At 43.8% G+C, this 12294-nt stretch overlaps 1 long non-coding RNA gene across 3 annotated transcripts in view; it reads right to left on the bottom strand.

Moving 5' to 3' along the window:
* The window catches only part of LOC142829538 (uncharacterized), a 115417-nt gene that overhangs the window by 24059 nt on the left and 79064 nt on the right, over positions 1-12294 (bottom strand). For 2 of the 3 annotated variants that reach the window (XR_012904032.1, XR_012904033.1), the window contains exons 3-4: positions 5722-5849; positions 1407-2812 (exon numbers count right to left, since the gene is read on the bottom strand). This is a non-coding gene — a long non-coding RNA (uncharacterized LOC142829538). Of the gene's footprint in view, positions 1-1136; positions 2813-5721; positions 5850-12294 lie in introns of those variants that run through there. The other variant, XR_012904031.1, reaches the window with a different exon arrangement.

Here is a 12294-nt window from a genome sequence, read left to right as displayed (position 1 = left end):
TCTAATGGCTCACTGAGTTCCTCAGTTTGGAGATGTCCAACATCCAGAAATCATTACTCACTCTACAGACAATATTTTCAACTTGAAAGTTTTGTAGTATAGCTAGAGAGCAGTGCAATTTAATTAAAGAAAAATCCGTGGATGTGTTGGACAGCAAGGAGACTTAGAGAAATGTGATGCTCCTGTTGCAATTCCAGAAATCAAGGAAACACTAACTCATTTACGGGAATGCTCAACAGTTCAACCTTTTTGTCCAGATGCTTCTCTCTACAATTAACTGGCTGTTGACTCAGCATGGAATTTGAATGAGCCTGATCTGTTGATACCTCTTGACTTTTTTATGGACATCTTTGTGCTTTCCTGCCTACATTATGGTTTCTTTCAAAGCTAAAAAATTATTTATAATAACATGAAAAAACAGAACCTCTCCCTGATACAAATCAAGTCAGAAATAATTCATTGGAAATAGCTAAATAAGAAAACCACAAACAAATCTAAACCAATATCATTATGACAACATTTTGTTTCTTTGGTTAACCCCTTTGCTGACAAGGAATATTGAGAATGCTCACTATGAAGTTAATTTTTAGATTGTTTGGATAGTCTGAGATGTACTTAACATGAGATACCAGGATTATATACCTGCATAGATCAGCAGTGGCTGTGTTGTGTCCCTGATTACCCAGTCCACTGTGATAGTGTCTTGTTAAATACTATGCGTAATTCAGGAGATGTTTTGGCTTGTTGTCTGTTTTGTTTGTTTTGCTCTAATTATTTTGGAATTAGTTTGAGTTATACCATTATTACATTGGCTAATGGGATGTTTGAATATATTCATTCAGTATCTCAGTTTGTTTGCTATGTTAATCTTTTCTTAAGAAAGTTAATGAATACTAAATGATTAAAAAAATCTTATTTTTAAGAAGTCTGAAGTCACCATTTAATTTGTATCTGATAAATAGACTTTAGACTTGAAGTTGTTTATTATTCTGAATTGTACAATATATTGATGAGACTTTAAAAAACCTTTATTTAAGTCTCATCCATATATTGTACAATTCAGAATAATAAACTCCAAGTCTAAAGTCTATTTTTTAAAAAAATCTATATTTCTCTTTTCCTTATTTTCCCCTGTATTTGGAAAAAAATACTGTTTATGCTCTGTAAATTCTAGTTGCTCCATGTAATTCAAAATTAATTCCACTACCTCTGAACTAATTATGATAAAATTCTCTATTTAATTGAGCTAAGCATCTTGAATGAATCATTCAAACCAAAATTAAGAGCAGAATCATACGTAAATGTTTTTTTTATTTTGAAGGTGAAAACTGAGTCAAACCTGAAATGGATTGGTATTTGAGCTCTTACTTGACAAAACATGCTATAAAATCGACAGGGTTCATTACCTTAGATTTGCTGAACAGGTGTGTGAGTAGCCTCCTGCACATTAGTAGGAGCTGGACATAGTGAAGTCTTTGTGCTTTCCTCTCTGCAAGGATGCATTGTGCCAGTCTCTCTAAAGAAGGAGATGAGCATGGACAAGTCACAGCCCTGTCTCCCATCTCCACACCAGGAAACCAAATGCTGCTCACATCTGAAGGGTGACCCAACACTATCACTCCACAGACCTCTCGGAAGAATTGGGACTCTATATGGATGCCCAGATGTGCCTTATGCTCCCTTCACTCCCACCCCCATTTGTCAGTATCCACCTGTTCTCTTCTCTTAGCTTGTAAGCTTTCTGGAGCTCAAAGTGTCTTACTGTCTTTTTATTCTGTGCTTGTACCATCTCTGGGACACTACAGTCCTGTCCATGACTGGGCCTCATAGATGCTAAACAAATAAAGGATTAATAATCTTGTGGGCATAACAGAGGAGCTAAGAGTCATTCCCCACCCATTAAAACAAATATACTTGAGTAGTCATCTTCTCACAGCATTTCAGCTATTAAATGACAAACTGTCATTTCTTTTCAGCAAAACAATGAGATTGCTTAGTTTTTATGGAATTGTGACCATGTGTTCCAATGCAATCAAAGTCGGGCACATAAAACCTTAAGCAGAAATCCACAACCATATAACCCACTTCTCAGGTCACTTTTGACCATCTGTTTATTTTTATCATTGCCTACACAAAGTACATTTGAAGTTTCTAAACATGCCTTAACGGGACTGGCACTTCTTGCCTTCCTTCTTCTGACTTAAATGACACCCTGCTGATTTCTGATGGTTATTGATAATAGATCTGATTTTGTCTTGATACCCTATCCTGACTTATTAACAGACTAAAAGACAAATTTCTCACTAGCCCAAAAAGAAGATATACCATTCTGAGGGCCAAGTGACACTAAAACTCAGTTTTCTTCTTTTGTAGATAACTTTGATGAAGTTCAGATTTTTTTTTAAATCTTGGACTTTATTACGTCTTCGTAGCTGTAACAAGACAAACATTACCTATTGAAATGCAACCATCTAATTCTCAATTACATACAATTTCTGATCTGTCTCCTGCTATCTAAAGCTTTCTGCTGTCTTTATAAACAGCAGTAGGAAAAGGTTACTTGCAAGGATAAAAAGGTACTGCTGTAGAAACTATTATTACAAACCCACAAGGAACCTTAAGCTGATTGTGCCATCTGAATTGAATCTCTCTCCTTTTACACACAGGCTATGTATTTACAAGAAGCATAACAAATCAAAACCAAGACAGACATCTTAGCTCTCTTTGTAGGGTGGAAGGATTTTCTCTCATCAAAAAGGAAGAGCAGACAGTATGTAAGAATTTTACAAAATACTTCATTAAAGCTTCTATCCTGGAGAAAGTAAACAAAATAAATCTGAGTTAAATGACATTGGCAGATTTGTTTGATACTTCGCTGTACAATACTCACAATAAAATGATCAATAGATTACTTCAAGAGAGTAGGAAAATGGAGAAAAACAAGTTCTAATCTAACAGGTTCTGACAGAAAAATGCATTCCTGTCCCAACTAGGAACGTCATATGTGAGTGCAACAGTGACACCTACACAAGAGCACAGATGAATTATCCAGAGAAAATGCATATCACCACCAGTGGGATAGCCAGGATGGGACAAGTGGGTGGGTCCTGACTTCATGGTGGCAATGATGGGGCCACCTCTCTCATGGGATATGTTTACACTACACAGTTAATTCGAACTAATGGATGTTAGTTCGAATTAACTTTGATAGGTGCTACACTAGCGCTCCGCTAGTTCGAACTTAATTCGAACTAGTGGAGCGCTTAGTTCGAACTAAGTAAACCTCATTCTACGAGGACTAAGCCTAGTTCAAACTTACTAGTTCGAATTAAGGGGTGTGTAGCCCCTTAATTCGAACTAGTGGGAGGCTAGCCCTCCCCAGCTTTCCCTGGTGGCCACTCTGGCCAACACCGGGGAAACTCTATTGTCCCCCTCCCGGCCCCGGACCCCGTAAAGGGGCACGGGCTGGCTACAGTGCCCGTGCCAGGTGCAAGCCTGCCAGCACCCAGCTAGCAGACCCTGCACCTGGCACGGCTCGAGCCAGCCACCCGATGCCCCCCAGCCCTCCCCCTCTTCCCGGGACCAGGCTGGCAGCTCCCGGGAGCTTGCCCGGGACTGCAAGAGGCGGGCACCCGCCTGGTCTAGTGAGGACATCGTGGACCTCGTCCACGACCTCCGCACTAGGCACAGGAAAGCGGCCGTCCGGGGCAGGAGAGCTGCCAGCCTGGCCACCCAGGAGCAGGTGTGCATGAAAATCAAGGTGGTCCACTGAGACCCCCCAACCCTGAGCCCTGAGCTTACAATGGCCGTACTGGGTCAGACCAAAGGTCCATCTAGCCCAGTAGCCTGTCTGCCGACAGTGGCAAACCCTAGGGACCCTGGAGGGGATGGACCGAAGACAGTTACCAAGCCATTTGTCTCATGCCATCCCTCTTCAGCCTTCCACAAACTTTGGGCAGGGACACCACTCCTACCCCCTGGCTAATAGCACTCCATGGACCCAACCTCCATCACTTTATCTCACTTCTCTTTAAACTCTGTTCTAGTTCTAGCCTTCACAGCCTCCTGCAGCAAGGTGTTCCATATGTTGACTCTTTGCTTTGTGAAGAACAACTTTCTGTTACTAGTTTGAAGCCTGCTACCCATTCCTTTCCTTTGGTGTCCTCTAGCCCTTCTATTATGGGAACTAATGAAGAACTTTTCTTGATGCACCCTCTCCACCCCACTCATGCTTTTATAGACCTCTATCCTATCCCCCCTCAGTCTCCTCTTTTCTAAACTGAAAAGTCCCAGTCTCTTTAGCCTCTCTTCATATGGGACCTGTTCCAAACCTCTGTTTATTTTAGTTGCCCTCCCCTCTCTCTTCCCCTCTCCCACCTCCTTTTCCCAGTCTCCCTGAGTTTTGTTCAATAAAGAGAGATTCTATTTTTGACCACATGTTTTCTTTATTTTGTACATCAGGAAGGGGGGCTAGGGAAGGGTAAGTGGAAGGAGGTGAGGGAGGAATGGGGCACGAGTCCCCGATGGGGAGGACTGGGCTGGCTCTGCGGGCTTCTGGGGGTGGAAGCTCTCCTGCAGCCCCCCAATTGCCCCCTCTCCCCAGATGGCAGCCTGCGGCAAGTGCAGCCGGTCTGATGGCTGAGTGTTGTGATGTGCCCAGTGTGGGTACTCAGGGCACTCCAAGCCAGGACTGCTTTGCAAGAGGGGCACCCCTGAGAACTGTCTGTCTGGGGTGGGGGTCAGGTCCCTTTAAGCACAGCCCTCAGCTAGCCTGTTGCAGCAGCTCCACGCTATAAGTCCTCATCTGATGCCCTGCCGGCACTGCTTCCGGCCATCTTTAACCCAGGTTCAGGGTCCACTTAATGTGGACATGCTAGTTCGAATTAGCAAAATGCTAATTCAAACTAGTTTTTTAGTCTGGATCCGTTAGTTCGAATTAGCTTAGTTTGAATTAACTAATTCGAACTAAGTTAGTTCGTATTAGCGCTGTAGTGTAGACATACCCATGGGGAAAGGAGAGATCGATTCAGTGGGCAGGGCCCCATAAAAATAGGGGGCCCATAAATATGTGAGCTTCCCATTGTCCACCCGGAATGCAGGGCTTGTCCTGCTATGCTCACCCAGTGCTCCCAGGGAGGAGCAGGATCAAGGTCCCAGGGTTTGTCCTGCTGTGCCCCTCCCTCTCATGGTGCTCTGAGTAAGGTCAGGACGTATGGGCTTGCTCCGTTCCAGATAGTTCTCCCAGCAGGGAGCTGGATTGGGAAGCTGGGCCTTATCCAAGTTCTAGCTGGTGCTCTCAGTGGTGAGCAGGCTCTGGGCTTGCAAAGGAGCAGAGTTCAATACTGGGAGCTTGTCCCACTCCATTGCTCCTGGCAGAGTTGAAGTGCTGGGGCTTGCCCTGGCTCAAGTGTTCCAACCCCACAGCAGGAGCAGGGGTCTTACATGCCCCCAACTCTGCTCCCTGGCAGCAATGCTGGATGAGCAGAGTAGGGTAGCCCCTGACTCCATTATCCAGACCTGACTGGTGCACCAGGAGAAGAGCCAAGCCCTGTGTCTGGGCAGAAGCAGAGCCAGGACTGTGGTGGGTAGGGAGGTGGGCTTGGCCACCCATGGCTATGTCCTGATCACGACAGATGTCTTGTTAGCCACAGGGAACATGGACCCTCTGAGCTGACAGCTGCATCTCCACCAGTTTTGCTATTTGTATACTCCCCTACTCACCTCTATCCTTTTCCACCCTCCCTCCAGTCTCTTCTGAAATCCTGATTGGGGGGAGGGGGGAAGATGGTGAAGAGTGACTTGAATGTTAAAGACTGAAGCGTTCGATGGGGAGACCATAGTGAAGATACCTAGGAGGAAGACGAATGTTCATCGATAGGCCTTGGGAAGTGGAGGAAAGCAAGTAGTTTGCTGTTAAAAAAAATGAGAAGAGCAAGCAGTTTTTGTAGTTTAGTGTGTCAGAGATTCTGCCAACCCTGGTCAGTCTGAAGTTATTCTTTTTAGAGGGATCTCGGTTTCCAGGTACAAGTATATTACATGCTCCCATCTACATCTTTTTTTATGAGAAGGCAAAGTATTAAAATACTGTCTGGAAGAATCCTGCTGTCTGTGTACTATAGATAGTGAAGCTCTTCAGTGCCAGGCTTTCAATACCTGCCTTCAAACAAGAACAAAAGCAGGCTGGCAGTGGGGAGGAATTGTGTAACATGAGGGCTGCAATCTGATCCTATGTGCATTTGCAAAGTAACCCAGTGGCTGTGTGCTCATTTGGCAGGTCGCCCAGCAGAGAGGTTGTTATAGACCTCTTTTGGGAAGGTGATATTTTTTCTGGATTGAATGCAAAGAACAAAAAACTCCATTTTCAAGGTACTGTGGATTGAAAAATTGAGCGTCTCAGCTTTGGCAGTGTCCTTTGAAATACTGCATTCCTTTATACAGAAGGCCCTAACTTTTCAAAAGAAAAGGTGTGGACCTTCTTGTGAGGTTTCAAGGACTCACTGAAACCCTCCATGGTTTACTCAGCGTCCAAGTCCTCCATGGTTAACTTGGCATCCAAGCACAATGTCACAAGTCATGAGTCTCCAGAGACATCTCTTTCCAATACCACCTCACTATCTAGCATTAAACAATAAGGAATACTACAGTGGCAGCTGCTGCATTTATTTATCCCAAGCCTCTCCTGAAGACAACATATTAGCGGAATCCTGAGTCTCTAGCATAGACTCTTAATGTTAAGCACCAGCAACACAGATACACCCCCCAGACTCATTTAATTCATAATGCCAGGTTGCATTTCATGTTAAGGTATTAAACTAGGAGGGCAGGGATTGCATCCATTGGAATCACAGCTTCTTAACGTTGGCTTCCTGTTTTGTTGACATTCTTAGCAAAAGATCTTGAAAAGGCAAAACGTCAGGGGGCTTGAGACTAATAGTCACATTTTAAAAAGAGGTTGTATTAAATAGTATCATTTTAAAAGGAATGGATGGGTTAGAAACATGATCTCAATGAGGAGTAAGTGACAACTTAAACAAAGAAGCCAACTGTGCTTAATTTCAAAGGAATTTGGTATTATCAAATTGTTTATCATTATAACGCTAATGCATCTGCTTCATCTTTGTGTAGTTACCTAGACAACTTTGCTTGATCCACTCTTCTGTAATAACCCCCATCTGCTGCACTCTGTCTATCATTCCTTTTGCTGTAACATATTGTGACAGAGGCTTCATTTACCTAAACTTATCTTGGCAACTTGTACTTCATTAAAGAGAATCCTGCAAGCATCAGTTAAAGCTTTCTTATCTGGCCATGCATAGCTAAGCTTCATAAATCATTCTTTCACTTTCCATTTTGCAGCTTCTGGAAAGGTAACATTATTGAATTCGGATCACTGGAATAGAGCAGTACTAAAATGTTTATTGACCAGCTTTTAGGCACTGAGCTCTGCTTTGAATGCAGACAGTAATATTAGCTTAAGCTTTTGAATTTAAAAGGGATGTCATCACTAAGTTTTATAAATTGCTATAAATATCAGTTGATGGCAGGCCACTTGAGCAAGCTGCTACCAACCTAGCAACAGCAAAATATTATTAGCATACAATTCCTTCCTTGTCCTCCTTACTTAGCACCTGCAGATTTAGGTTTATACATACTTTGAACCAATGTTCCTTCTAATCTTTCCAATCCATGTGCAGCATATTTTTTTTTTTATGAGCATGGAGGCTTGTATAGAAATAAAACCCTAGCTGCGGGCCCTCTGCTAATCAGCTGGGCAGCATTTGAATCTCTCCTGACCAGCCACACAAGTATACAGCTTACAGGAAATGCTGCCTTGGATCAGAGCGTCAGGTACAGCTGAGAAGCAAACTGTGCAACGAACTCTGGAAACGTGGAAGATAAAAGTACTTTAAAACGAACTTCTGTACTCCCCAGATATTACTGCTGGATTTGCACCCTGCCAGACACCTGCTGAAAGTTAGAGTGGAGAGTGACCACTGGTTATCAGTGGAGTTGCTCCCGGTTTGCACTAGAGAGAGAAGAACCCTTGCAGTCACCGTAGTGTAGACGTCAGTGTTAATCCCATATTATAGGCAATGCAGTTTTCTGACAAAAACTGTTAACAGAAGGAAATGATGGGTCATAGTCTCAGACAGAGCTGCACGCATTTGCATCAGCTGTTCCTGCATCTTCTGTGTTGGGTGAGGAGACAAATCATGCAAACAAATGGCAAGGCTGCTGAGAGCAATCCCTCTAGACCAGAATGTGAAGAGGACATAGCTGGCCAAGCACTCTATTCCCATGCTCCAGACCAGGTCCCTACAGAAAGGGCCTCAACACCTAGTGGGACCATCTATGCTCTCTTCTCTTTTCTGTGGCCCTCCCACACTGAGAAATCGAGCTTTACCACCTCAGCTGCCAGTAGAAGAAACCCTGCAATATGGCTCCTATGGAGTCACACAGATGGGGGCAGGCCAGAACTGTAGGGGGCATTAGTGCCAATTTGGAAGCACCTGACCTTCATGCAGATGGTCATGTGTTCCCTGTGGATCTCTGAGATCAGCTGATCTTGATGGCTGTGATTACTGCTTCTTCCATGGGAACCTAATGAAGACTTCCCCACTATGGGCCCCCTTCCGTGAGTTTTAAAAAGGAAACGTTTGTTGGGCCAGTGATTACTGGTGCACAATTTAAAAACAGGAATGATTCCTTTCCAGCCATAGAAACTGCTCCCTGAGTTGTTGGAATATTTTTAAACTGACAAGAAGTTTTTATCACTTTTTTTTAATCTTGGAATTTAGCCAACATTTAAGTAATGCAGAATTATTTTCAGCTAAGAATAGTGTTATCAGTTCAGATAGAAATTTTCTCGGCTATAAAGCTGCATCTTTTAATGGAATATAATACCAACTAGGCAATTAGCCCATCATAAAACGGGATTTTCAGGTCTCTCCTCCACATCGGTCTTCTCTCCTGAGCCTCCGGTCTCTCACACTGTCTCTCTCTCTCATCCTCCTACTGCCTCTCTGTCTCTCTCTTTCTCTTCTCCTCCCCCTCCTGCTTCTCACTCGGTGGACCGCGGAACCCAAACGGTCGCTTGTGTCACTTGCTCCCATGCGGCGGCCTGGCTGAGCGACGCAGAAGTCAGCCAAGCGCCATGGAGAGGCGAAGAGGGGTGGGGAGGTGACGTTCACGGCCAGGGGCAGGGCCTGGAGCCACTGTCACGCTGCACGTCACCACCCTGCCCCCCTTCACCTCCTGCCGTGGCGCTCAGCTGACTTCTGCGCCGCTCAGCTGGGCCACCGCAGGGGAGCAAGCAGCGCAAGTGGCCGTATGGGCCCCGCACTCCCCATGCAGCACGGGCCACCCAGAGGGAACAGCCAGCACTTCAGGCAACAGTGCCGCTCAAAGGGAACAGCCAGCATTTCAACGTTACAGAGTCACAGACATTGGACTACTATATATACACGATAATTTCATTTGATCTGGGGTATTTGTTTGCTTTAAAAGGTTTACATCAAATATAAGTAAGCTCAATTTACAAGACCAGTAAAAAGAAGAAGTTATTTATTTTGGCTCAAGAAGCTCAGGGTTTGTTTTAAAAAAGCCAAACATACCACTGACTGTATAATTCTCTATCATTTTGATCCTGTCAGGGACAATAGGTATCATCAGAGATGTTGTCTAAAAGAAGGGAGGCTTAGTAATCCTCTTTTTAGGATAAATATATACATTTAGGTGTTTTCCAAGGTAGCTAAGACAGTTTCAGCCAACCAGAAAGTACAGCTCAAATTCAGAACTGGCATTACTTCCATAGGTGTCTCTGGGCTAAATTCAGTTGTAATGTGAATAGTGCAATAGGGTGAGGATGAAATGGCTGTAAGTGGTAAAAAGTGTGCAACTTTCTTGGATCTGAACAGACAGTGGCCATGCAAATGAGTTAACCTACATGCCAAAAGCAGTGCAACAGCAAAAGCCAACCCCATCATTTCCATTCGCCGATCAGTAACACGGGCAAACTATTTATCTAGCCTGTCAGTTAGATGGAACTAGAGCTATGCCAATTAGTGCCATGTAGCCACACACCAAGTGGAGCTAAGCATTTGATCTGAAATCTGAAGCATGCATGAATCTCAGGCCTCATTTGCAAAGATTCAAGGGATGAGGTTTTTTCAATATCTAGGGAGCTGATCAACCTCCTTCTCCCTCTATGGCCAAGTGAACCTCATGGGACTAGTTTACTTCCAGCTCCTGTAAACCCAGTGGCAATGGAGGCTTATGTAACATATGTAAAAAACCTTCAGGTAAAAGAATATATATATATGAGCAAAATATTATCTCCCATTAGAAATGATTGATCAAGTTCAGGACTATAAAAATTAACATTCAGCTTGATTTTTTTCTGCCTGTGGAAGTCTTGTAGAAAATACTTCTCCCTAATGGAGATGTAAAGATATGCTGAAGTTAATACAGATCATAATTTTAAAACAATTCACTGAACAACGCTATCACATTTCCTTGCAAACTGCACTCTTAAGAATTTTGTAACTAGAAGATACACATGGCCATATAGTTTAGATAATCGCTATCCATTTCAACAGTTTTAAAAGTCCTCGCTACCACTGTATAACCAAAAGGGTATGCATACATACACACAAATCGAGCCCAAGGTACGGCCTGACCAGACTACTGCCCGGGGCGCCCCATTGTAGAGGGTGCCATGCAGCGAGGCCTGACCGGGTGAGGGCGGGTCCATGTATGCGCCGGGGCGCACGGGCGCCATGCACCCGGGGGCAGGGCTGTGCATGCACCACACTCCCTGGGGTGGCGCCGCACTTCCAGGGCACACAAATGGCTCGGGCCGGCGCTGAATATACAATAATAGGCTGTGCTACCGGCCCTGATTATTAAAGTTGTTCAACACTTCTCATTAGAGGACCCTGTTTTCAAGTGCTTTTAACTTTGCCAAACTTGGGCCATTCAGACTGCAATCTTACCTGAAAAACATTGGAGTTTGGGGAGAAGACTTTTAGCCAAAAAGGTTGAATTTTTTAAAAAAAATGAGTCTAGAGAAATATATGTTCCACCAGTGTTGAAAATTCTGGTTACTGTGTATTTGAGATGCTTTGGTTCTACTATGCTTTGGAGCAGAGGCTAGAAATTTGGCAGGAAGGTAGCTTACATATTAGGGACATTCTGTTGGTTGACCCCATATAAATCTGTCCAAATCTGCCCAAATGGTGATAAGCCTTTGAAAAGCAGTAGTTTGTACATATTCATTGAAGGCATCCGATAGTTTGGTATGTTGGGATGTGCGGATGGGCAGAATTTTTCTTGAGACTGCAGTGTAGGCCATGCTAGTATTGGGAACCGAGAGCAAATAACCCAGCTTTCCTTTGCTCTCAGTGTTGGTCCCAGGCAGCGTGGAAAAGGAATCTGTCAGTTGTGAGTGCAGAAGGGCCAGGACCTTTCCTGGAAGATGAAGGGAAGGGAAACCAGGATTGGGTGGGCAAGAAACTTGTATTGAGAACCAGTGAGGAAAAGGGGAAATGCAGTAAGTGGAAAGAAAAAAAAAACTGATGCAGGTGGAGAATAGGCACTGGTTGGGCAAAGAGCCTGGGAGATGGGCTATGGAGGCCAGGAAAAACAGACTGAATTAAAGATTGGATGAAGAGTCTTATACGTAAACTGGGATCAAGTAGGATAGGAAAGGTGGGCAATAAGAGATGAAGGGGAGAGAGAGAGAGAACAGAGAGCCCAGAAGGGCAGAATAGGACTGGCTGAGCAAGAAATATCAACAGGAAATGGTATGACTGGGCAAAAAAAGGGATAGGGGCAAAGGGAGACTGGAACTGGAAGCCAAGAATGTAAGGCTAGAACTAGCTGTAGTGGTTTTTTCAAATTCTAGGTGTTTGTTATAGAACATTGAAATTTGGTTTCAACACTGACAATGTCCAAAATGAATTATTGTTCTCCACAGAGCTCTAACCATAACATGTATATGAAAGGGGTTCAAGTGAAGCCTGTACAGAGAGACAATCTTAATTCTGCGGTGTTTGTCTTTGCAACATTCACATTTTGACATAGCTTGTTTCATATACACATGATTGAATGGGGACAGAGCTGCAAAAAGTCCTGTCTCATCATAGGATTGTGTAATACGTTTTTCTTTTGCCCTGCAGACTAAAACAATCGATTCTGCATGATATGGTGCAATTTCATGTGTGGAGGATTGGTTCAGGCTTTGATCTTCTAGCAAAGTCTTAGAAGTATAAAGCAGAAAACTGGCTTTGGCAA

The sequence above is a fragment of the Pelodiscus sinensis genome, chromosome 5 (genome assembly GCF_049634645.1).
Source record: "Pelodiscus sinensis isolate JC-2024 chromosome 5, ASM4963464v1, whole genome shotgun sequence".
Lineage (NCBI taxonomy): Eukaryota > Metazoa > Chordata > Testudines > Trionychidae > Pelodiscus > Pelodiscus sinensis.
The sequence above is the reverse complement of the archived record's forward strand: the minus strand, read 5'-3'. Positions and strand labels throughout refer to the sequence as shown.